The sequence below is a fragment of the Elaeis guineensis genome, chromosome 1 (assembly GCF_000442705.2).
Source record: "Elaeis guineensis isolate ETL-2024a chromosome 1, EG11, whole genome shotgun sequence".
Lineage (NCBI taxonomy): Eukaryota > Viridiplantae > Streptophyta > Magnoliopsida > Arecales > Arecaceae > Elaeis > Elaeis guineensis.
In genome coordinates this window covers 89,494,241-89,518,658 of record NC_025993.2, presented here as the reverse complement: position 1 = coordinate 89,518,658, position 24,418 = coordinate 89,494,241, and the positions used below count along the sequence as shown (strand labels likewise).

Below are 24,418 nucleotides of genomic sequence, written 5' to 3'. Positions count from 1 at the left end.
TTTAGTTATTCTACATTTGGTTTCTCTTTACTTGGTATGTAATCGAGATATTCCTTCTTCTTGTAATTGCTACAATAGCTAGACCTTGTAATCTATATATACTCCTATTGGAGAACAATGAAATGTAAGAATTAGAAATTATCCTCAATAAAGATATTACCTTCTTTAATAAATAATTGGTATTTATGATGAAAAATACTATTATCATAAATACTCTATTATTTATGATGTAATACTTTTATCATAAATAATCCATAATTTTTAAATTTTTTTATTTTTTTAAAATATTAGCGATAAAGAATTTTCATCATAAATAATTGAGTATTTGCAATGAAAATAATTTTTCATCACAAATACTTAATAATTTCTCCACTTATGTGAGAACCATTACTGTGAATTAGGATAATTTCGAAGTGCACCTTTAATCCTCTATTAGACTCCTTTGCACGGGAATCCAATGGCCCTAAAAGGATTGGAGTCTAATCTTCACCAATCTCAAAATAGTATTTTTTTAACCACTTATTTTCTAGAGCTAACTAATTCCTCTCATAATATAATAATGCTATTAATTATTCTTTCCATAAAAAATAGCCCTTCTTGTTTGGGGTTCTAATAGATATTTTGTTAATGAACCTCTTCTTTTTTTTAGGGCTTGGGGTTAGATACCAAATTATTCTCATCTTTCTCTATATAAATAGTGCATGCTGAAAATAAAAAAAAAAGAGAATAATATATATATATATATATATATATATATATATATATATTTATATATATATTACAAAACTAGCAACTCTGATGATAAAAAAATTATTAATTTTATTAATTTTTTAAAATTAATATTTAGAGAAATGTGCAAAATTTGTTCCAATAAATTTTTCTCTGATACTGGACCAAATGATTTTTTGTTCCATTAGGCTCTTTTGAATAAGAATCCAACGGCTTTTGGCCATAGTACAACTCTAGTCTAACCAACATCGATTTCAAAGTACAGAACATATTCTGTAGGCCACCAAATCAGTATCTTTTAAACTTTGCCAAAAAAATAAAATGAAATAAAAGTTTAGTATCTTTAACCACTTATTTTTCGGAGTTAATCACTCCAATGAGATAACAAGGCTATTAATTATCTTCCCATAAAAAATAGCCCTTCCTTTTCCGGGTTGGACTGGGAATTTGATGAACGAGTGTCTTCTTCCTTGTCTAGGACTCGGAGTTAGAGACCAGATTACTCTCAGCTTCTCTATATTAATCAGCCCTCCAACCCATCCATCTTCCCATAGCCTTCTTTTTCTCCTCACGCAAACCTTTGTGCGAAAGGAAGGAGGAAAAAAAAAAAAAAATGGTTTTGTGGTACAAGGTTGCGAGCGCGTCGCGGTAGCTGGCCATCACCGGCGCTGGGATCACCGACATAAAGCTAGAAAAGAAGGCATGAATCCTCCTGGGCCGGTCGTGCACCGTCGTTGACGCCTCGCCAATGAACTACAGGTTCGAGCTGCAGGCGGTGAGCGCCGAGAAGCTCCCCTCCATCGTCCCCGCTGTGTTCACCATCGGCCCTCATGTCGACGACCACGAGAGCCTCATAGGATACGCCTGGCTCATCTCCACCAGCTCTCCAACCATGTCAACGACCTTGTCCAGGAAGGCGAAACCCGCGTCCTCGCTGCATCCATAACCATGGAGGAGATCTCCAGGGGGACAAGTCCTTCAAACAAGAAGAGTTTGAGAAGGTCCGGATGGAGCTGAATCAGTTCGGCCTTTTAATCTACAACGCTAACGTGGAGCAGCTCGTCGACGTGAGCCGGCATGAATTCTTCAGCTATCTGGGCCAGAAGTGGAGACCAAAGCATCGCCGGTCTTAAGAGCCTTATGAAGACAACCCCGTGATCCGAGTTCATAACATTGCCCATCTCTTGAGCGGAAATATTTAAAACTCCACCATCACCGACATTTCTGATCCCAAAATATCAAAGAAGATACATCTGGGAAGAATGATTCAGTTGGTAAGATCAGATATTTTAAATTTTGCATGTTATTGTGTGTCAGCTTTAAACTGAACAATTCCAAACACTCTATATTATATAAAAAATAATTTTAATTTTTTTTTCTTCTTCTTTAGACCCTCAACAGTAAATTTTAATTCAACCCTCAAAAATCATAATTCATATATGTTCAGGTTTGGATTCCAAGATACAATCTTCTGGTCTCATCATAGAGAAAATATTGAGTGTTTGGAGTTATTCAATTTAAAACTGACATGCAATAACCAGCAAAATTTGAAATACCTTATTTTATCAACTGAATCAGAACAGTTCTTCACAGATGTGCCTTCTTTAATATTTTGGGATCAGAAACTCCGGCGATGGTGGAGTTTTGAATATTTTCACTCAAGAGATGCACAATGTTATGAGCTCATCTCAGTCTTAAGGCTCTTAAAACCGTCGATTATGAGATGAAGGTAGTAAACCTTTGCCGCATATTCTCTCCATCAGTCTATGGTCCTTAGATGAATGATTCTTTGAATTGTTCTCAAGTTACAAGAATTATACTTTATTATTTAGAGGTCTTATTGTTCATGAAGGTAGTAAAGTTTGTCATGATATCTTTTAAGAAGCAGCCTTATAAATTCATTTTCTATTCAAGTCAACGATAGATGTTATTGTAAAGGTCTTATCGTTAATTCTTTAGTCTGCTATAAACTTTTTTAAATACCTAAAAAAATCATATTAATAACCTTTTCTTTGCTTCAATATCTTTTTACATAGAAGATCCTAAATCTTTTTGTCATCCTAATTTTCTTATATCTTTTCCTAATTCTCAATTACTATCCCCCCAAAAACTGAAACTCTAGCTTCTGTCCATATATCCTAGTTAGTCTTAAGTCTATTTTAAATCAATCATGGTTCTTTAAATTTTAGATTGGATTCTAATCTAAGTTCAGCTATTAATGCAACAAACCAAAGCCTAATTTTCGTGGGCCTTCACCACTGGAGCTAATTTTGTTTAAGCAGGCACTAAATGATTAGGATTTGTGATTTACAAATTTTTAACTATGTTTTCTACCCATCAATTCATTAAAAAAGTGGGAATGTGACATCAAGGGAATGGATTGAGTTTATTTAGGGAATACATAATTATCTAGGAAACCTAGGCAGCGCTTGTATAGGAAGGGAATTTGTTTGTTTATACTTGCTTTACTGTTTCAAGTAATTATAAGCATCATTTTGCTCCTTTGAGCAAATTGACTCACAAAAGCAAAAAAAATATACACATTCTCAATATATAAAGATGACTTTCCATAGCTACTCTCAACAGACTTTATTAATGTAGAAAGTTATCCTCCCTTGGTTATGTCAGAGAATTGGTTTATTTAGTAAGTAGATATGCTTTTGTAACAAAGTTATCTCAAGTTTCCTAGCTTAATCCCTCCATAACGTGTTTTACTTAAGCGACTAAGACTTTTGGCCGGGAACATATAAGAAAATATATTGTTATCATAGAATTTCAAAAGAATTGTTAATCCCTGATTATATTTCTTTTCTAAATTAGACTTTTTTCCATGAGTTAAACATGTTTTCAAAGGTCTCCTGCAATATGCCTTTCAAGATAAGATTCAATATTTTTATGACTGGTTATTGTAACTTGCTTTCACAGGAAATCCATCACCTGGAAGAGCAATAACAATTTTTTGTCATGTGGTCATGTTATTTGAATTAACGGTTAAAAATAAGTGATAGCTTTTGCTATATAAGTTTCACACCTGTCAGTATACTTTCAAACAATGCCATACAATTTGCATATTCACTCACTAATATTGACTAACTAGCTTTTCATTTGGAAGAGAAGAAGAAGTTTTGGTCATGGTATCTTGTTATTTAATTAACTAATCCTAACTAGCTTTCATTTGGAAGAGCAGAAGAAGGTTGTAGTCATGTTGTCTTGTTATTTAAGTAGTTAATTAACCATTAAACATTAGTGATAGCTTCTGCTCTAGAAGATAGTTTCAGATCTGATAGGACATTTTCAAAAAATGCAATGCAATTTGTATATTGATTGATTAATCTTTCTTTCATTACATGAATCAGCGAGAATGTTGATTTAGATTTACTTCCACGCCACACCTAGCTCTTCCCTTCTTGACGTGGGGTTTGTGTTCAATTCAAGTCCCACACATCAAGGAATTTTGTTGAATGTTGTGGCTTATTAGCCTTCAGGCTCCCTTCATTACCCTTACTGTTTGAGCAAAAGAGAGGATAAGTTTTCGAAGATATAGACTATTAAAACATATTTTTTGAATTACCAAATATTTCTAATTATAGGTTCAAGTAGCCAATTGGGAGTTGTATAATTAAGAAGCAGAAGATTGCTAAAGCTGCACTCTATAGAAAAGAGAAGGATGTAGAGGGACGTCAGACCATAGCTGAAGTAAAATTTTTTACATGCCAGCAACAAGCTAATGGAGAGTTGTATGCAAAGAAAAAGGAGACTGAGGAGATGCTTGCTCCTCGCAGAGGCCCAACAATTTTACCTTCGCAAGCTCCTTGAATCCCTCGAAGGAAATTATGTTGCTCTAAAAGACTATCTCATGATCAGTAATGGGACTTACGGCAATATCCAAGGATCAATGCTAAGGTTGTGAAGGGGATTTTTGCCAAAGATTAGTGTTTGGACAAATGGTGGTGAGACCACTGATAGGGGCCAGAGCAGGAGGTGACCGGAGTATACCGCATACTACCACCTCTATTCGAGATAGTTCAAGAGCAAACAGGAATGCTACCACCACCATGGATGGGCCAGCTCACCAACTAATCTGACAACTAACTCAGGAACTTATGATAGAAAGAAATGCTTAGGTTGCATGTTGATAGGACTTGCTTTATCATTTCTCAAAGAGTATAGTTGGTAGGACTACTTTCTTTGTTCTTGAGCTTATTCTTGGTTTGTTGTATGCTTGAGGCAATATCAATTTCTATTTAATAGTTCATGGTAGATTTGCAAAAGTCATCTACATTATTGCATTATTATAAAAGCCAAGACTAGATCACTACAACAAAACAGGATATTAGCGATGGAAAAAATTTATCACTCAGAGCTAATTTTCGTCGCTAATAGTTATTAGCGATAAAAATTTCATCGCTAATATTTAGTTGCCAATAATGCCGTCGTTGATAATTTTTTATGATAAAAATTTTTTTATCGCAAATAAAAAATATTACGGACAAAAAATTTTCATCATTAAAAAAATTATTTTTTTTGAAAACTATTTACGACAAAAAGTTTTAGTCATAAAAAAATATAATTTGCAACAAAATAAATTATTTGTGATGAATTTTATTCATCTCTATTAATTTAATTAAAAATTTTTATGAAAATAAATTTAGAAAAGTATTAGCGACGTAAACTTTTCATCGCCAATATAGCAATTTCCAACAAAAAATTTTATCGCTAATAAATATTAAATTACTAGCGATGAAAATATTTTCATCGCTATTAATTTAAATAAAAATTTTTATAAAAAACAAATTTACAACAATTTTAGTGACATAAATTTTTCATCATAAATATGGTTATTTATGATGAAAATATTTTTATCACTATTAATTTAATTAAAATTTTTTATAAAAATTAAATTTAAAAAAATAAAAGTGACATAAAGTTTTAATCATAAATATAGTTATTTTTAATGAAATATTTTTATCACTATTCATTAATTAAAAAATTTTATAAAAATTAAATTTAAAATAATATTAGCGATATATATTTTATGTCCCAAATATTTCAAATTCTGATGTATATTTTCATCGCTATTAATTTAATATAAAATTTTAATATTTTTAAATTTATTAAAAAATTATTTATGACCAATTTTTCATTGCTAATATATTTTTTATGATCAATATTTCATCAAAAATAATTCCATCATTAATAATTTATAGATATTTTTTAAAAAATAATTTATGAATATATATATTTAATTTATATTTATAATATTTTTATAAATTAAAAATAAAAAATAAAAATAAAAAATTTACACAATAAACTCATAAATAAATTTTATCATTTTATTATATTAACTTAAAATTATAAAAATCTAAAATAAAAATAAAAAGCTACACAAATAAGCTGTCAAGTGTCGGCATCTGTAGAAGGAGAACAGGTCGAGGAAGGAGAGCACTCGGATGAGCTTAAACCGGCCTGCTGCTACCTCATCAACTACATGATCTGATCCATCTGTAACAACCACTCCATCATCTAGATCTAGAGCTGCTGGTACTCATCGATGCGTGCAGTCAACTCATAAGCTTGCTACTCAGCTTGCCTCTGCACCTCCACCAGTCGAGCATCGCAGGCAGCATAGATGTCAGCTCTGGATGAGCATGAGGATGAGAAAGCAGTGATCCCATTCTCTAGGTCCCTAACATAATAGGGTCTTGTACCAAGCACCTAATCACAGATCTCATCATCTGTGGGTGCGGTTGAGCCCTCAAGGATAGGCTGGGATCTGATGTCTATCATACGATCCTAAAAATTAAAGTTATAGCTATTTTAATTTCATACTAAAAATCAAACTGTGAATAAAAAATAATTGAAAAAATTTATAAAGAGCTCTTGGCTCTCCATCATCCACTCCCCTGACCGTCGTTGGTGGGTTTGCTGGTAGATATCGATCCTACCAGGAAGCTCACCACTCTCTGCATCTCTCTGCAATTTGAAAATAATTAATTAAATTTTTTTAAATAGTTAAAAAATTATATACTAATTAAAAATTACTTACCATCTGCTCCATGTGATGAGCGAACAATCTCGAACTCTCAGAATATGGTACGATCTGTCTAGTCCGATTCATGACATTCTGGACACATCTTCTCTGTACAGTTAGTAGTCAAATTAGTAGGTAACAAACTGAATTTAAGAATAAATGATTCAATCATTAAACTATAAAAATAAAGTTTGGATGTGTAACCTGATATGCCGGATCCTCGTAATGTCAGCATATGACAGTCCAATCATCCATAGTGATGCTGTCATAGGGCCGCTGCTGTGCTGCCTCCACCCCATGATCCTACATCACATGGTACCAATACTGATGGATGTGATGGCGATAGTCCTTGAAACGTAAAGATAAATAAGCGTCCACGGTTCGTCGCACACGATCCTTCTCAAAATCAATAATATCAAAAATACCCTGCTAATAACAAATATTAGAAGAATATCGTGCTAATTAAATATTCATAATATAATTTATTTTATCTATAACTGAGTGTAAAAAATCTCTCTCTGAGCTAGTACAATGTGATGCCAATCGAAAAGCATCACGGGGGCATAGCTGTAGCATATGATGCCCAGCTCGGTCTGCCACAGCTCTCACCATCTCCTAATGGGCCTGGTATAGTCGGATGGTATCTTGATACAGAGGTGCTGTTCTGAATGCTCACGTCTCCAATGCTTTAAAGTGAGGTTTTTCAATGGACCTCGCTGTCGCCTCACTACTGGTGGAGACTAACCTGAAACAATAATAAATCAATCATTAGTATGATAGCTATCTAAATAAAAATATCAAATATCATTATATAAAAAGTATAATAATACCATTCGGACCTGTCTCATTCGAACCCATCTCATTGGGACCTGCCAATGCAGGACCTTCTTGCGATGGAGCTGGTGCAGCAGTGAAAATCAGTGAAAGTGCCTCAGCCTTTGGGATAGACTATGAATGTGAACGTCGTCGTCTGTCTCTAGGTATCATACCTGTAATTTTTGACATATAAATGAATATAAAAATAAAATCCAGATCACGATCCAAATTAGATCGAGGTCGAGATCCAAATTGAGATCTCGATTTGGATTGGGATCCAGATCGGGATCTAATCAAGATCTAAGTTGGGATCCGGGACATCCAACAATAAGATTATTACTTTTCTAAAAAGTCCAATTATGGGACATCTAAAAGTCGATCTAGATCAAGATCGACTCTTGAACGGCAATCTATGGCTCAATACAATTTAACTACCATATTTGAACATACATTCGAAGATAAATTTTTAATTTATCAAAAAAGAATAACTCTGCATTAAAATTTTTCATCAAAAATTTTAGTAAAGTTTTCTCTAAAATAGAAATATTTTTATATTTAATTATAATAAGCAAAAGCATACAAAATAGCGCATAAAATAATTAAATTATAATAAGTAACAGCAATGTCCATTGTGCTAGCGAAACAAAAAAATTTATAAATTTCAACAATAACACTAAAAAATTTATACAACAAATATAAAATAAGCTATAAGCAGTTGAGCATACAAAATAATATTAACATAAAATAATAATAACAAAATCTATTCCCGAGGACTCGATAGTTTTTTATTTTTTTCTAAAATATTTTTTACCTAAAAATAATAAATAATTTTTTATTTTTTTAAATATTTTTTATCTAAAAATATTTTTTTTCTAAATATTTTTTTCTTCTAAACGAGCTCCAGACTCAGCCTCCCACGCCCCCTGCTCCCACGGCATTGATGCTGTCACACACCCCGCGCTGCCTGGACTCGGCCCTTGCGACCTCCGCCCCTATGATGCTGGTGCCATCACACACCTCGCGCCGCCTGGACTCGACCCCCATGATCTCCGCTCCCACAGCGCCGGTGCCGTCACACACCCCGCACCACCCAAACTCGACCCCCATGACCCCTGCTCCTGTGGTGCCGACACCTTCACACACCCCTCGCAAGCCACCCCCTGCGGTGTAGCCGCCCTCTCTAACCCCATGCTACCCGGATCCCAACTCAGATCTTGATCAGATCCCGATCTGGATCTTAATCTGAATCAAGATGTCGATCCAAATCTCAACCTCGATCCAATTCGGATCATGATCCAGATTTTATTTTTATTAATCAAATAATTAAATACTATTATTAATTTTTATTTTTTTATTTTTTTCATCTTTTTTTACTTTTTTATTTTTTTTTTTTTCTATCTTCTTTTTTTTTCTTTTTCCCCCTTCTTTCTCTCTTCCCTTCCTCCATCCCCACCGTCACCCACCCCTCCCCGCCGCCGCCCCCTCCCCGTCTCCCCTGACCGTCAGTCGCCCCCTCCTTGACCCCATCTCCACTGACCGACCCCCTCCCCGGCACCGTCTCCGTCACCATCGGTTGCCCATCCCCCCTGACCCCATCCCCCCCGGCCCCATCCTGCCCCCCAACCCCATCCCGCCCACGTTTCATCCCCGACCCCCTCCCTGTCAGTCGACCAACTTCCCGTCGGCCGGCCCCCTCCCCGACCCCATATGCGTCATCGCCGGCCGCCCCCTCCCCGGCCCCATCCCACCCCCGACCCCATCCCACCCCCAGACCCCATCTTGCCCCCATTTTGCCCCCAAACCCCTCCTCGCCGGTCGACCACCTCCCTGTCAGCCGACCCCCGCCCTGGCTCCATGTCACTGTTGGCCACCCACACCCCTCCCCCGGATGGCTCCGCCCTCGGTGGCCTGATCAATACAAAAAAAAAAGGGTTGGAACCTTACCTCCGGCAGATGGCGAACGGCAGGCAGTGCAGACGGCAGCGATGATGGTGGAGAGGGGCTTGCCAGCGGGAAGAGAGGGGGGGGTAGAGCACAGAGAGAGGAGAGCTCAAGGAGAGGGAGAGGGAGAGGGAGAGAGGAGAGCTCAAGGAGAGGGAGAGAGGAGAGGAGAGGAGAGAGGAGAGAGGGAGAAGGGGGGAAAGAGGGTTTCATGCGAAACGACGTTGACTTGATGTGCATTGAAAGAATCATTATTAGTGATGAAAATTTAATTTTTATTACTAATAATTTTGTTAAACAACAAAAAAAATTTCTCACTAATTATTTGCGATGAAAAAAATTTTTGTCGTTAATTATATTATGAGCAATGAAAATTTAATTTTCATCACTAATAATTTCCAACCAAAAAAATTTTTCCCCACTAAAAAAATTTTCTCGCTAAAAAAAATTATTTGCAATGAAAATAAAATTATCGCTAATAATTTCTGCCAAAATTTTCCCCATGAAAAAAAAAATTCTCTTAAAAAAATATTTATGATGAAAACTAAAAATTTCATTGTTAATTAGCTTATTAGCAATGGAAATTAAATTTTCATCGTGAATAATTCTCGCAAAAAAAAATTCTTCACTAAAAAAATCTTCCCTCTAAAAAAATTTTTGGTGATGAAAAAAATTCATCATCAATAAAATTACTAGCAACAAAAATTAGATTTTTGTTGCCATTAATTCTCCAAAAAAATAAAAATTCCCCACTAAAAAAATTTTTCCTCTTAAAAAATTTTGCAAAAAAAATTATTGGTGATGAAAACTAAATTTTCATCATTAATAATCTTATTAGCAATGTAAATATAGTTTTCATCAAAAAAAATTTTTGCAAAAAAAATTCTCCAATAACAATTTCATAAAAAAATAATTTTAGATTTTTCTCACCAAGTAAATTTTCTATCCAAAAAATTTAACAACAAAAAGTGACATTAAAAAAATATTTGTGATGAAAAATAAAATTAATTTTCTTTAATCTAAAAAATTTTGTCCCAATAAAATATTTTTCAAAATAATTTCATCAAAAAATTAATTTTTTATTAATAAAAAAAATTTATATAAATAGTTAATTTGTGATTTTTTTTCAAAATAATTACATACATAAAAAAGCAGCTTGGCTATTTTTTGTAATGCATGCTTTTGTGGATCTAAAATATGTTAAAGAGCTGAGTTGATGTTCATATGGTTTTGTTAGGGTTGATCAATTAAGTGGCTTAAAAATTTAGTGATATTTTTAATATGATTAAGAACTATGGTTGGCACAAGGATTTGTAATCTGATAGAATTTGATTTCTATCTTTGCAGCCATACTAGTATAAAGATAATTTTTTTTGATATTTTTTTCTCATTATTTTGTTTTTCTAGGTTAGGTGGGGCTTATTTGCATAATATAATTTTATCTAGTTTTCAAAATATTTTTTATCAATTTATTTATATTTTGTTTCCATTCAGAGATCAGCAGACCGATACATTATCATGTACTGTTGGATGACAACTATTTTTCTACTAATACATTGTAGATGTTAACTAACAATCTTAGTTACATGTGAGTTAAATATTTTGATCGTGTTCTTATGTTTTGACAGATACCTTGTGTGGATCAACTTTTAGGTGATCTGCTGGCCTTTGTTTCCATATAAAGTCTAATTTTTTTGATGGAGAATCGACATCAATTGATAGTTTCAGGGATCGAATTATTGTGGTGCATCATCTGCCGTAGATTAAGGATAGCGTTCAAGAAGTTATATTTTTCTGTTAAAGATATTATAGGATTTTATGATCATAAGGAATTGTTGGCCAAATTTTTTTGGGATGGTTTAGAAGTAAATAACACAATTTAGTCCATCGAACATTTGATAAAGTTTTATTCTTTATATAGTTGGAAGTTGACATTTCCTCTAAATCAAATTCCTTGATTTAATTTTTTGAGGTGGTTTGCTCTTAGATCTTATAGACGGTTGATTCGATTATGGGTGAAGAATTTTGTTACATCATCCGATAAATCTAGGTATTGGGATAATGATTCTTTTTCAGTATCGAAAGTTATTTTTTTAAATTTTTAATTTTTTTAATTATTAGCGATGAAATTATTTCATCGTAAATAAAGAAGCATTTATGATAGAAACTCATTTTCTATCATAAATAGTCAATTATTTATGATATTTTTGCTATTCATTGTAAATAATCAATAATTTTTAAATTTTTTATTTTTTCATAATATTGGCAATAAAAATATTTTTATCATAAATAATTGACTATTTATGATAGAAAATGAGTTTTCATTATAAATACTAAGTTATTTATGACGTAATATTTTCAACACAAATAATCTATAATTTTTATATTTTTAAATTTATCATTTTTTTAAAAATATTGGTGACAAAAATATTTTTATCATAAATAATGGACTATTTACGATGTAAAAAATTTTTTTGTTGTAAACACTATATTATTTATGATGTAATATTTTTATCATAAATAATCTATAATTTTTATATTTTTTAAATTTCTTATTTTTTAAAAATATATGTGATGAAACTATTTTTGTCACAAATAATGAACTATTTATGATGAAAAATAAATTTTTATCATAAATACTATATTATTTATGATGTAATATTTTCATCATAAATTATCTATAATTTTTATATTTTTTAAATTTCTCATTTTCTTTCAAAATATTAGTGATGAAAATATTTTCATCATAAATAATTGCTATTTATGATGAAAATAATTTTTTATCATAAATATTGAATTATTTACAATGAAATATTTTTATCATAAATAATCTATAATTTTTATATTTTTAAATTTCTCATTGTTTTAGAATTATTGAAGATGAAATATTTTTATCGTAAATAATTGACTATTTATGATAAAAATAGTTTTTATTGCAAACACTAAGTTATTTATGACACAATATTTTTATCACAAAAAATTTATAATTTTTATATTTTTTAAATTTATTATTTTTTAAAAATATTAATGATGAAAATATTTTCATCATGAATAATAGACTGTTTATTGTGCAAAATAACTTTTCATCATAAACACTATATTATTTATGATGCAATATTTTCTTCATAAATAATCTATATTTTTATATTTTTTAAATTTCTTATTTTTTAAAATATTGGTAATAAAATATTTTTATCATAAATAATTGACTATTTATGTTGAAAAATAATTTTTTATCATAAATACTATATTATTTATGATGTAATATTTTTGTTATAAATTATCTATAATTTTTATATTTTTTATATTTCTAATTTTCTTTCAAAATATTAGCGATAAAAATATTTTCATCATAAATAATTCACTATTTATGATGAAAAATAAGTTTTTATTGAAAATACTAAGTTATTTTTGATGCAATATTTTTATCACAAATAATTTATATTTTTTATATTTTTTAAATTTATCATTTTTTGGAAATATTGATGATAAAAATATTTTTATCATAAATAATAGTCTATTTATGATGTAAAATAGGATTTTTTCATAAATACTAAATTATTTATGATGAAATATTTTATCATAAATAATCTATAATTTTTATATTTTTTAAATTTTTTATTTTTTTAAAAATATTGATGATGAAAATATTTTTATCATAAATAATTGATTATTTATAATAAAAAATAATTTTTTATCATAAAAATTATATTATTTATGATGTAATATTTTCATCCCAAATAATCTATAATTTTTATATTTTTTATATTTTTTATTTTTTTTAAAATATTGGTGATGAAAATTTTTTATCGTAAATAATTTAGCATTTACAATGAAAAATAATTTTTATTGCAAATGATCAATTATTTATGACATAATATTTTTGTTGTAAATAATTTATAATTTTTAAATTTATAATTTTTTTTCAAATATTAGTGACAAAAATTTTTATCATAAATAATTGGTATTTATGATGAAAAATGCTATTTATCATAAATACTCTATTATTTATGATGTAATACTTTTATCGTAAATAATCCATAATTTTTAATTTTTTTTATTTTTTTTAAATATTAGCGATAAAGAATTTTCATCATAAATAATTGAGTATTTGCAATGAAAAATTTTTTCATCACAAATACTTAATAATTTCTCCACTTATGTGAGAACCATTACTGTGAATTAGGATAATTTCGAAGTGCACCTTTAATCCTCTATTAGACTCCTTTGCACGGGAATCCAATGGCCCTAAAAGGATTGGAGTCTAATCTTCACCAATCTCAAAATAGTATTTTTTTAACCACTTATTTTCTAGAGCTAACTAATTCCTCTCATAATATAATAATGCTATTAATTATTCTTTCCATAAAAAATAGCCCTTCTTGTTTGGGGTTCTAATAGAAATTTTGTTAATGAACCTCTTCTTTTTTTAGGGCTTGGGGTTAGATACCAAATTATTCTCATCTTTCTCTATATAAATAGTGCATGCTGAAAATAAAAAAAAAAGAGAATAATATATATATATATATATATATATATATATATATATATATATATTTATATATATATTACAAAACTAGCAACTCTGATGATAAAAAAATATTAATTTTATTAATTTTTTAAAATTAATATTAGAGAAATGTGCAAAATTTGTTCCAATAAATTTTTCTCTGATACTGGACCAAATGATTTTTTGTTCCATTAGGCTCTTTTGAATAAGAATCCAACGGCTTTTGGCCATAGTACAACTCTAGTCTAACCAACATCGATTTCAAAGTACAGAACATATTCTATAGGCCACCAAATCAGTATCTTTTAAACTTTGCCAAAAAAATAAAATGAAATAAAAGTTTAGTATCTTTAACCACTTATTTTTCGGAGTTAATCACTCCAATGAGATAACAAGGCTATTAATTATCTTCCCATAAAAAATAGCCCTTCCTTTTCCGGGTTGGACTGGGAATTTGATGAACGAGTGTCTTCTTCCTTGTCTAGGACTCGGAGTTAGAGACCAGATTACTCTCAGCTTCTCTATATTAATCAGCCCTCCAACCCATCCATCTTCCCATAGCCTTCTTTTTCTCCTCACGCAAACCTTTGTGCGAAAGGAAGGAGGAAAAAAAAAAAAAAATGGTTTTGTGGTACAAGGTTGCGAGCGCGTCGCGGTAGCTGGCCATCACCGGCGCTGGGATCACCGACATAAAGCTAGAAAAGAAGGCATGAATCCTCCTGGGCCGGTCGTGCACCGTCGTTGACGCCTCGCCAATGAACTACAGGTTCGAGCTGCAGGCGGTGAGCGCCGAGAAGCTCCCCTCCATCGTCCCCGCTGTGTTCACCATCGGCCCTCATGTCGACGACCACGAGAGCCTCATAGGATACGCCTGGCTCATCTCCACCAGCTCTCCAACCATGTCAACGACCTTGTCCAGGAAGGCGAAACCCGCGTCCTCGCTGCATCCATAACCATGGAGGAGATCTCCAGGGGGACAAGTCCTTCAAACAAGAAGAGTTTGAGAAGGTCCGGATGGAGCTGAATCAGTTCGGCCTTTTAATCTACAACGCTAACGTGGAGCAGCTCGTCGACGTGAGCCGGCATGAATTCTTCAGCTATCTGGGCCAGAAGTGGAGACCAAAGCATCGCCGGTCTTAAGAGCCTTATGAAGACAACCCCGTGATCCGAGTTCATAACATTGCCCATCTCTTGAGCGGAAATATTTAAAACTCCACCATCACCGACATTTCTGATCCCAAAATATCAAAGAAGATACATCTGGGAAGAATGATTCAGTTGGTAAGATCAGATATTTTAAATTTTGCATGTTATTGTGTGTCAGCTTTAAACTGAACAATTCCAAACACTCTATATTATATAAAAAATAATTTTAATTTTTTTTTCTTCTTCTTTAGACCCTCAACAGTAAATTTTAATTCAACCCTCAAAAATCATAATTCATATATGTTCAGGTTTGGATTCCAAGATACAATCTTCTGGTCTCATCATAGAGAAAATATTGAGTGTTTGGAGTTATTCAATTTAAAACTGACATGCAATAACCAGCAAAATTTGAAATACCTTATTTTATCAACTGAATCAGAACAGTTCTTCACAGATGTGCCTTCTTTAATATTTTGGGATCAGAAACTCCGGCGATGGTGGAGTTTTGAATATTTTCACTCAAGAGATGCACAATGTTATGAGCTCATCTCAGTCTTAAGGCTCTTAAAACCGTCGATTATGAGATGAAGGTAGTAAACCTTTGCCGCATATTCTCTCCATCAGTCTATGGTCCTTAGATGAATGATTCTTTGAATTGTTCTCAAGTTACAAGAATTATACTTTATTATTTAGAGGTCTTATTGTTCATGAAGGTAGTAAAGTTTGTCATGATATCTTTTAAGAAGCAGCCTTATAAATTCATTTTCTATTCAAGTCAACGATAGATGTTATTGTAAAGGTCTTATCGTTAATTCTTTAGTCTGCTATAAACTTTTTTAAATACCTAAAAAAATCATATTAATAACCTTTTCTTTGCTTCAATATCTTTTTACATAGAAGATCCTAAATCTTTTTGTCATCCTAATTTTCTTATATCTTTTCCTAATTCTCAATTACTATCCCCCCAAAAACTGAAACTCTAGCTTCTGTCCATATATCCTAGTTAGTCTTAAGTCTATTTTAAATCAATCATGGTTCTTTAAATTTTAGATTGGATTCTAATCTAAGTTCAGCTATTAATGCAACAAACCAAAGGCTAATTTTCGTGGGCCTTCACCACTGGAGCTAATTTTGTTTAAGCAGGCACTAAATGATTAGGATTTGTGATTTACAAATTTTTAACTATGTTTTCTACCCATCAATTCATTAAAAAAGTGGGAATGTGACATCAAGGGAATGGATTGAGTTTATTTAGGGAATACATAATTATCTAGGAAACCTAGGCAGCGCTTGTATAGGAAGGGAATTTGTTTGTTTATACTTGCTTTACTGTTTCAAGTAATTATAAGCATCATTTTGCTCCTTTGAGCAAATTGACTCACAAAAGCAAAAAAAATATACACATTCTCAATATATAAAGATGACTTTCCATAGCTACTCTCAACAGACTTTATTAATGTAGAAAGTTATCCTCCCTTGGTTATGTCAGAGAATTGGTTTATTTAGTAAGTAGATATGCTTTTGTAACAAAGTTATCTCAAGTTTCCTAGCTTAATCCCTCCATAACGTGTTTTACTTAAGCGACTAAGACTTTTGGCCGGGAACATATAAAAAAATATATTGTTATCATAGAATTTCAAAAGAATTGTTAATCCCTGATTATATTTCTTTTCTAAATTAGACTTTTTTCCATGAGTTAAACATGTTTTCAAAGGTCTCCTGCAATATGCCTTTCAAGATAAGATTCAATATTTTTATGACTGGTTATTGTAACTTGCTTTCACAGGAAATCCATCACCTGGAAGAGCAATAACAATTTTTTGTCATGTGGTCATGTTATTTGAATTAACGGTTAAAAATAAGTGATAGCTTTTGCTATATAAGTTTCACACCTGTCAGTATACTTTCAAACAATGCCATACAATTTGCATATTCACTCACTAATATTGACTAACTAGCTTTTCATTTGGAAGAGAAGAAGAAGTTTTGGTCATGGTATCTTGTTATTTAATTAACTAATCCTAACTAGCTTTCATTTGGAAGAGCAGAAGAAGGTTGTAGTCATGTTGTCTTGTTATTTAAGTAGTTAATTAACCATTAAACATAAGTGATAGCTTCTGCTCTAGAAGATAGTTTCAGATCTGATAGGACATTTTCAAAAAATGCAATGCAATTTGTATATTGATTGATTAATCTTTCTTTCATTACATGAATCAGCGAGAATGTTGATTTAGATTTACTTCCACGCCACACCTAGCTCTTCCCTTCTTGATGTGGGGTTTGTGTTCAATTCAAGTCCCACACATCAAGGAATTTTGTTGAATGTTGTGGCTTATTAGCCTTCAGGCTCCCTTCATTACCCTTACTGTTTGAGCAAAAGAGAGGATAAGTTTTCGAAGATATAGACTATTAAAACATATTTTTTGAATTACCAAATATTTCTAATTATAGGTTCAAGTAGCCAATTGGGAGTTGTATAATTAAGAAGCAGAAGATTGCTAAAGCTGCACTCTATAGGAAAGAGAAGGAAGTAGAGGGACGTCAGACCATAGCTGAAGTAAAATTTTTTACATGCCAGCAACAAGCTAATGGAGAGTTGTATGCAAAGAAAAAGGAGACTGAGGAGATGCTTGCCCCTCGCAGAGGCCCAACAATTTTACCTTCGCAAGCTCCTTGAATCCCTCGAAGGAAATTATGTTGCTCTAAAAGACTATCTCATGATCAGTAATGGGACTTACGGCAATATCCAAGGATCAATGCTAAGGCTGCGAAGGGGATTTTAGCCAAAGATTAGTGTTTGGACAAATGGTGGTGAGACCACTGATAGGGGCCAGAGCAGGAGGTGACCGGAGTATACCGCATACTACCACCTCTATTCGAGATAGTTCAAGAGCAAACAGGAATGCTACCACCACCATGGATGGGCCAGCTCACCAACTAATCTGACAACTAACTCAGGAACTTATGATAGAAAGAAATGCTTAGGTTGCATGTTGATAGGACTTGCTTTATCATTTCTCAAAGAGTATAGTTGGTAGGACTACTTTCTTTGTTCTTGAGCTTATTCTTGGTTTGTTGTATGCTTGAGGCAATATCAATTTCTATTTAATAGTTCATGGTAGATTTGCAAAAGTCATCTACATTATTGCATTATTATAAAAGCCAAGACCAGATCACTACAACAAAATAGGATATTAGCGATGAAAAAAATTTGTCACTCAGAGCTAATTTTCATCGCTAATAGTTATTAGCGATAAAAATTTCATCGCTAATATTTAGTCGCCAATAATGTCGTCCTTGATAATTTTTTACGATAAAATTTTTTTATCACAAATAAAAAATATTACGGACAAAAAATTTTATCATTAAAAAATTATTTTTTTTGAAAACTATTTACGATAAAAAGTTTTAGTCGTAAAAAAATATAATTTGCAACAAAATAATTATTTATGATGAATTTTATTCATCTCTATTAATTTAATTAAAAATTTTTATGAAAATAAATTTAGAAAAGTATTAGCGACGTAAACTTTTCGTCGCCAATATAGCAATTTCCAAAAAAAAAATTTATCACTAATAAATATTAAATTACTAGCGATGAAAATATTTTCATCGCTATTAATTTAAATAAAAATTTTTATAAAAAATAAATTTACAAAAATTTTAGTGACATAAATTTTTCATCATAAATATGGTTATTTATGATGAAAATATTTTCATCACTATTAATTTAATTAAAAAATTTTATAAAAATTAAATTTAAAAAAATATTAGTGTCATAAATTTTTCATCATAAATATAGTTATTTTTAATGAAATATTTTTATCACTATTCATTTAATTAAAAACTTTTATAAAAATTAAATTTAAAATAATATTAGTGATATATGTTTTATGTCCCAAATATTTCAAATTTTGATGTATATTTCAATCACTATTAATTTAATATAAAATTTTAATATTTTTAAATTTATTAAAAAATTATTTGTGACCAATTTTTCATTGCTAATATATTTTTTACGATCAATATTTCATCAAAAATAATTCCATCATTAATAATTTATAGATATTTTTTAGAAAATAATTTATGAATATATATATTTAATTTATATTAATAATATTTTTATAAATTAAAAATAAAAAATAAAAATAAAAAATTTACATAATAAATACATAAATAAATTTTATCATTTTATTATATTAACTTAAAATTATAAAAATCTAAAATAAAAATAAAAAGCTACACAAATAAGCTGTCAAGTGTCGGCATCTGTAGAAGGAGAACGGGTCGAGGAAGGAGAGCACTCGGATGAGCTTAGACCAGCCTGCTGCTACCTCATCAACTGCATGATCTGATCCATCTATAACAACCACTCCATCATCTAGATCTAGAGCTGCTGGTACTCATCGATGCATGCAGTCAACTCATAAGCTCGCTACTCAGCTTGCCTCTGCACCTCCACCAGTCGAGCATCGCAGGCAGCATAGATGTCAGCCCTGGATGAGCATGAGGATGAGGAAGCAGTGATCCCATTCTCTAGGTCCCTAACATAATAGGGTCTTGTACCAAGCACCTAATCACAGATCTCATCATCTGTGGGTGCGGTTGAGCCCTCAAGGATAGGCTGGGATCTGATGTCTATCATACGATCCTAAAAATTAAAGTTATAGCTATTTTAATTTCATACTAAAAATCAAACTGTGAATAAAAAATAATTAAAAAATTTTATAAAGAGCTCTTGGCTCTCCATCATCCACTCCCCTGACCGTCGTTGGTGGGTTTGCTGGTAGATATCGATCCTACCAGGAAGCTCACCACTCTCAGCATCTCTCTGTAATTTGAAAATAATTAATTAATTTTTTTTAAATAGTTAAAAAATTATATACTAATTAAAAATTACTTACCATCTGCTCCATGTGATGAGCGAACAATCTCGAACCCTCATAATATGGTACGATCTGTCTAGTCCGATTCATGACATTCTGGACACATCTTCTCAGTACAGTTAGTAGTCAAATTAGTAGGTAACAAACTGAATTTAAGAATAAATGATTCAATCATTAAACTCTAAAAATAAAGTTTGGATGTGTAATCTGATATGCCGGATCCTCCTAATGTCAGCATATGACAGTCCAATCATCCATAGTGATGCTGTCATAGGGCCGCTGCTGTGCTGCCTCCACCCCATGATCCTACATCACATGGTACTAATACTGATGGATGTGATGGCGATAGTCCTTGAAACGTAAAGATAAATAAGCGTCCACGGTTCGTCGCACACGATCCTTCTCAAAATCAATAATATCAAAAATATCCTGCTAATAACAAATATTAGAAGAATATCGTGCTAATTAAATATTCATAATATAATTTATTTTATCTATAACTGAGTGTAAAAAATCTCTCTCTGAGCTAGTACAATGTGATGCCAATCGAAAAGCATCACGGGGGCATAGCTGTAGCATATGATGCCCAGCTCGGTCTGCCACAGCTCTCACCATCTCCTAATGGGCCTGGTATAGTCGGATGGTATCTTGATACAGAGGTGCTGTCCTGAATGCTCACGTTTCCAATGCTTTAAAGCGAGGTTTTTCAATGGACCTCGCTGTCGCCTCACTACTGGTGGAGACTAACCTGAAACAATAATAAATCAATCATTAGTATGATAGCTATCTAAATAAAAAAATCAAATATCATTATATAAAAAGTATAATAATACCATTTGGACCTGTCTCATTCGAACACATCTCATTGGGACCTGCCAATGCAGGATCTTCTGGCGATGGAGCTGGTACAGTAGTGAAAATCAGTGAAGGTGCCTCAGCCTTTGGGATAGACTGTGAATGCGAACGTCGTCGTCTGTCTCTGGGTATCATACCTATAATTTTTGACATATAAATAAATATAAAAATAAAATCTAGATCACGATCCGAATTGGATCGAGGTCGAGATCCAGATTGAGATCTCGATTTGGATTGGGATCCAGATCGGGATCTAATCAAGATCTAAGTTGGGATCCGAGACATCCAACAATAAGATTATTACTTTTCTAAAAAGCCCAATTACGGGACATCTAAAAGTCGATCTAGATCAAGATTGACTCTTGAACGGCAATCTATGGCTCAATACAATTTAACTACTATATTTGAACATACATTCGAAGATGAATTTTTAATTTATCAAAAAAGAATAAATCTGCATTAAAATTTTTCATCAAAAATTTTAGTAAAGTTTTCTCTAAAATAGAAATACTTTTTATATTTAATTATAATAAGCAAAAGCATACAAAATAGCACATAAAATAATTAAATTGTATAAGTAACAGCAATGTCCATTGTGCTAGCGAAACAAAAAAAATTATAAATTTCAACAATAACACTAAAAAATTTATACAACAAATATAAAATAAACTATAAGTAGTTGAGCATGCAAAATAATATTAACATAAAATAATAGTAACAAAATCTACTCCCGAGGACTCGATAGTTTTTTATTTTTTTCTAAAATATTTTTTACCTAAAAATAATAAATAATTTTTTGTTTTTTTAAATATTTTTTATCTAAAAATATTTTTTTTCTAAATATTTTTTTCTTTTAAACGAGCTCCGGACTCAGCCTCCCACGCCCCCTGCTCCCACGGCATCGACGCTGTCACACACCCCGCGCTGCCTGGACTCGGCCCTTGCGACCTCCGCCCCTATGATGCAGGTGCCATCACACACCTCGCACCGCCTGGACTTGGCCCCCATGATCTCCGCTCCCACAGCGTCGGTGCCGTCACACACCCCGCACCACCCGAACTCGACCCCCATGACCCCTGCTCCTATGGTGCCGATACCATCACACACCCCTCGCAAGCCACCCCCTGCAGTGCAGCCGCCCTCTCTAACCCCATGCTACCCGGATCCCAACTCAGATCTTGATCAGATCCCGATCTGGATCTTAATCCGAATCAAGATCTCGATCCAAATCTCAACCTCGATCCAATTCGGATCATGATCCAGATTTTATTTTTATTAATCAAATAATTAAATACTATTATTAATATTTTATTTTTTTTATTTTTTTCATCTTTTTTTACTTTTTTACTTTTTTTTTCTTCTTTTTTTTCCTTTTTTTTTTTTCCCCTTCTTTCTCTCTTCCCTTCCTCCCTCCCCACCGTCACCTACCCCTCCCCACCGCTGCCCCCTCCCCGTCTCCCCTGACCATCAGTTGCCCCCTCCCTGGCCCCATCTCCACCGACCGACCCCCTCCCCGGCCTTGTCTCCGTCACCATCGACTGCCCATCCCCCCTAACCCCATCCTCCCCGGCCCCATCCTGCCCCCCGACCCCATCCCGACCACGTTTCATCCCCGACCCCCTCCCTGTCGGTCGACCAACTTCCCGTCGTCCGACCCCCTCCTCGACCCCATATGCGTCACCGCCGGCCGCCCCTCCCTGGCCCCATCCCACCCCCGACCCCATCTTGCCCCCATTTTGCCCCAAACCCCTCCTCGCCGGTCGACCACCTCCCTGTCAGCCGACCCCCTCCCTGGCCCCATGGCACCATTGGCCACCCACGCCCCTCCCCCGGATGGCTCCGCCCTCGGTGGCCTGATCAATACAAAAAAAAAGGGTTGGAACCTTACCTCCGGCAGATGGCGAACGGCAGGCGGCGCAGATGGCAGCGATGATGGTGGAGAGGGGCTTGCCAGCGGGAAGAGAGGGGGGGCAGAGCACGGAGAGAGGAGAGCTCAAGGAGAGGGAGAGGGAGAGGGAGAGAGGAGAGGGAGAGAGGAGAGGAGAGAGGAGAGAGGAGAGAAGGGGGGAAAGAGGGTTTCATGCGAAATGACGTTGACTTGATGTGCATTGAAAGAATCATTATTAGTGATGAAAATTTAATTTTTATTGCTAATAATTCTGTTAAACAATAAAAAAAATTTCTCACTAAAAGGATTTTTTCTCTAAAATAATTATTTGCGATGAAAAAAATTTTCATCGTTAATTATATTATGAGCAATGAAAATTTAATTTTCATCACTAATAATTTCCAACCAAAAAAATTTTTCCCCACTAAAAAAATTTTCTCGCTAAAAAAATTTTTTTGCAATGAAAATAAAATTATCGCTGATAATTTCTGCCAAAATTTTCCCCATGAAAAAAAATTTCTCTCTTAAAAAAATATTTATGATGAAAACTAAAAATTTCATCGTTAATTAGCTTATTAGCAATGGAAATTAAATTTTCATCGTGAATAATTCTCGCAAAAAAAAATTCTTCGCTAAAAAAATCTTCCCTCTAAAAACATTTTTGGTGATGAAAAAAAATTCATCATCAATAAAATTATTAGCAACAAAAATTAGATTTTTGTTGCCATTAATTCTCCAAAAAAATAAAAATTCCCCACTAAAAAATTTTTTCCTCTTAAAAAATTTTGCAAAAAAATTTATTGGTGATGAAAACTAAATTTTCATCGTTAATAATCTTATTAGCAATGTAAATACAGTTTTCATAAAAAAAAATTTTTGCAAAAAAAATTTCTCCAATAATAATTTCATAAAAAAATAATTTTAGATTTTTCTCACCAAGTAAATTTTCTATCCAAAAAATTTAACAACAAAAAGTGACATTAAAAAAATATTTGTGATAAAAAATAAAATTAATTTTCTTTAATCTAAAAATTTTTTGTCCCAATAAAATATTTTTCAAAATAATTTCATCAAAAAATTAATTTTTTATTAATAAAAAAATTTATATAAATAGTTAATTTGTGATTTTTTTTTCAAAATAATTACATACATAAAAAAGCAGCTTGGCTATTTTTTGTAATGCATGCTTTTGTGGATCTAAAATATGTTAAAGAGCTGAGTTGATGTTCATATGGTTTTGTTAGGGTTGATCAATTAAGTGGCTTAAAAATTTAGTGATATTTTTAATATGATTAAGAACTATGGTTGGCACAAGGATTTGTAATCTGATAGAATTTGATTTCTATCTTTGCAGCCATACTAGTATAAAGATAATTTTTTTTGATATTTTTTTCTCATTATTTTGTTTTTCTAGGTTAGGTGGGGCTTATTTGCATAATATAATTTTATCTAGTTTTCAAAATATTTTTTATCAATTTATTTATATTTTGTTTCCATTCAGAAGATCAGCAGACCGATACATTATCATGTACTGTTGGATGATAACTATTTTTCTACTAATACATTGTAGATGTTAACTAACAATCTTAGTTACATGTGAGTTAAATATTTTGATC

At 32.4% G+C, this 24,418-nt stretch overlaps 2 pseudogenes; one reads left to right on the top strand and one right to left on the bottom strand.

The window, feature by feature from the left end:
• Window positions 1–24,418, bottom strand: part of LOC105038147 (uncharacterized) — a 151,352-nt pseudogene that overhangs the window by 89,936 nt on the left and 36,998 nt on the right.
• LOC140854743 (uncharacterized) lies at window positions 1,343–18,114 on the top strand (annotated as a pseudogene).